The sequence below is a fragment of the Etheostoma spectabile genome, chromosome 20, assembly GCF_008692095.1.
Source record: "Etheostoma spectabile isolate EspeVRDwgs_2016 chromosome 20, UIUC_Espe_1.0, whole genome shotgun sequence".
NCBI classification, from domain to species: Eukaryota; Metazoa; Chordata; class Actinopteri; order Perciformes; family Percidae; genus Etheostoma; species Etheostoma spectabile.
This window is the reverse complement of record NC_045752.1, coordinates 4,340,280-4,343,790: the sequence shown is the minus strand read 5'-3', so window position 1 is coordinate 4,343,790 and position 3,511 is coordinate 4,340,280.

The following is a 3,511-nucleotide window of genomic DNA, read 5'->3' as shown; positions in this document are numbered from 1 at the left end:
TTTATGCACTTTCTGCCCAATTAAAGCTCAAGGTACATGTCTTCACATGATCTGGGGATGCTCTCCTGTTGGTCAGTTCTAGAACAATTTTGCATTCAAAATTTCCTCCTTGATTAATGTTACTGTACCCGTTACTGTAAATGTTTTGATTCTGAATGAGCTGCTCTCTAAAGCTCCAAAACGTGCTGTGTTTGCTGTACTTGCAGCTGCTAAGAGAATTTATGCAACCTGTTGGAAGCCACCTTATGACTTGTCTATTCATACATGGACCCTTTCCTTTTTGGATGTCGTGTACATGGAACTATCAACAGTGTGCATCCATGGAGTGCCAGAAAAGACCTTGGGCACTTAGCAACATTGCTGACTCTTTGAGGTCTGGGCTGTAGCCTTTTTTCCTCAACCTGCACATTTAATTGCTCCCTTGTCTTGTCTTGTGTGTGTCTGTGTCTGTCTGTTTCTGCATGTGTTCTTTGGTCTCCCTCCGTCCCAGCTTTCCTCTGTGTATTTTCGCTCTGGGACATGTTCCATGTCTCAGTGTATAGTTTGTATCTGTTTGTTTTTTTTTCTTTTCAGAATATGGAAAAAAAGAAGAAATTTGATCCCAAAAAAAGGTTGACAATAGGGTGCTTTTAGAGTCACAGATCTCCTTGGAAACATAATACCTGTTAAACATCAGCTTGTTATGATTGTCATTATGAGCATGTTAGCATGCTCGTTTTACCACTGTGCCAAAGTAGTTTCACAGAGCCCCTGGCTGTAGACTTTTTTATAATTTGATTAAATGCAGAGACAGTTTTTTTGCTCACAGAGGACACATTCATAGATAAAGTTGGAAGTCAAACTACCACAACCTTTGAAACCACCATTGAAAGTCTGCTGTGTGCGCTGAACTAGATGGGAATTTGGAGGTGACTGGACACATACTAAAAAGGGGCACAACAGAAATTGCAGAAATAATTAAGGCTTCCCTGGTTACCCCTATAGGATATATATGTATATATTTACAGTATATTACCTTATGTAGCATACATATATAACAATCTGATCTTGATTTTTATGGATTGGTTTATTTATTTTGTATCTTTTATATCAAAGATGGCTGTCTTTAAGTGCCATCTGTCATGATGAGCGCACAACAAATACATCTTAGCCAGAACCAGACTGACACGGCAACAGAGAATCATGGTTAATGTTTGCTCTTTGGTGACATCTGTTGGTGGAAAACAGCATTTACTTTTTACTGCCACTGATGATGAACTAATATTACACAACTACCAGTACTTATTGGGGTGTTAAATGTCTGCTTTTTAACAAAATGACTGGATGAAGTGTTGATAAGCTGTGTTTAAACCATGTCTGTGTTTCCTTTTGTGTTTGCTGTTTGTCAGGTTGTTTTAGTTGTTTCAGAGAGCAAGACAAACTGATTTTATTTCATATTTACTATTTATTATTATAATTAATAACCAGTGGTGGAAGTTAACAAGGCAATGTGTAATCAAATACAACATGTGAGTTCACATTTGAGTAGTTTTATTTACTGCTTCTTATTCTTCTATATTTCACTGCATTTAAGGGAAATATATTGTAGCTACATTTTACTGAATGGTATTAACCAGCTGTATCAGCCAACAGTAAAATGCGACTCGCATGCATAAGTGTTAACAATAATGTTAATAATAATAATATCATCATTGTACGTAAAATCTCTCTTGATTAACTCAACAACAACAAACAGCAACTGTCTACAAATGGTGGGAAGAGTACTACAGTATTGTACTCAACTAAAAGTAAAAGCATGGGTGTAAAATGTACTTAAATAAAAGTAAAAAAGTAGGTCAGTTCAAATGTACTCTAAATAAGTGTTTCTGCGTTTCATTCATAAAAGGGAAAGGGAGAGGGGGATCTTTAGGCTATAAAACAAATTGCATTAAATGTCAACATACAGTACACACTAGTGGAAAAACATTAGCTGCATGACCCCTCATGTCCAAACCAACAGTAAATTCAATTTATGTTAACGGCCCTTTGCAGCCTATACAACCGCCTCCCTCAGTCTAGCCTTACCAGTATTTGCAAGAAAATAGAGAAAACTCAACAAAAAAAACATTCAACAACTAGTAGATGGTTTGCCTTGAAATGTGGTTCACATGAATATTAAAGGTCCCATGACATGGTGCTCTTTGAAAGCTTTTATATATATATATAAATATACACCTTAGTGGTCCCCTAATACCATTATTTGAAGTCTCTTTCCCAGAAATTCAGCCTTGGTGCTGAATTATAGCCACTAGAGCCAGTGAGCTTTCCTTAGGACGTATTTCTAAGTCTGTAGCACTTTTGAGGAGGGGGAGGCTGGGGGTGTGGCCTTGACCAATTGCCCCTTGTGATCTCATAAGGGACAAGATTCCAAAAGCAGAGCAAGATACCCAGGGCTTGGTCTCCACCTTTCACCATTTCTAACCACTGGAGGAAAAATATTCATGTTAAAAAACCTCATAAAGTGAAATTGTCATACCTTTAAGAGGTATGTTAAGAGATTTGGAAAAACACAGGAGCAGTTTGACGTCAAGAGACAAGAAGCAGGTTCAGGAGACTTTGTTGATTTACACAGTAGCATTCAAGGAACTCTCCAAGAAGGCATATATCTCTCACTCAAGCTGTTAAGTTTAGGTCACTGTATGCAAATATATTGATTGCACCATAAGATGCTCACCTAACTCTAGTTTAGTCTATCTCAAGGCAAGGCTGGTTCTAAGAACACACCTACTTTCAAAACGTTTAAAAGACAAACAAAACAGAACAACTGTGCAAGACACACACACACCAAATTGTATTCCATTGTCCACTGTACAAGACACTCAGTTTGTTTGGGTGGTTATTATGCGCACTCTTCTTAAATATTAGAAACTCTAAAGCAAAACCAGAAAACCCATGCATTTGGTATCACACGGCCGTTTCCTCCTCGTGATATTTGTTTACAATGTTTTCTGCGCTTGACAAAGTGCAGAGCGAACGCTAACCAAACCAAATGAAAAAGGCAACAACTTTATCCCCAAATCAAGTCTAACAAATTCAAGGTTTGAAAGCGACCTGAGCAACAATCGGTGCTGTCTACACCGTGTTAACCTCCTGCTAGACTTTGCACCCAACAGGTTTAAACAGAAGCAAGTTTTAAACATGCTTTTAGCCTCTAAACATGTTCGAAATCTCATTACAAGTGCTTAGGCATGTGCAGTTATTCCTTCTGAGTGAACACAGTGAATCTGACTGCTGTAGATGTGACCAAAAGTCGTGTTTTGACTAGTGTGGACTTCACTGGAAAACAGGAAATAAACCGAGGTATGTAAACTGGCTGAATGAACACAACTTTTATGCCTTTTGGTCACATCTACAGCAGTCAAATTTGCTGTGTTCACTTGAAAGGAATCACTTCACATTGGTAGGCACTTGTAATAACATTTCGAGCATGTCTAGAGGCTAAAAACACATTTAAAACTTGCCCTGTTTAAGC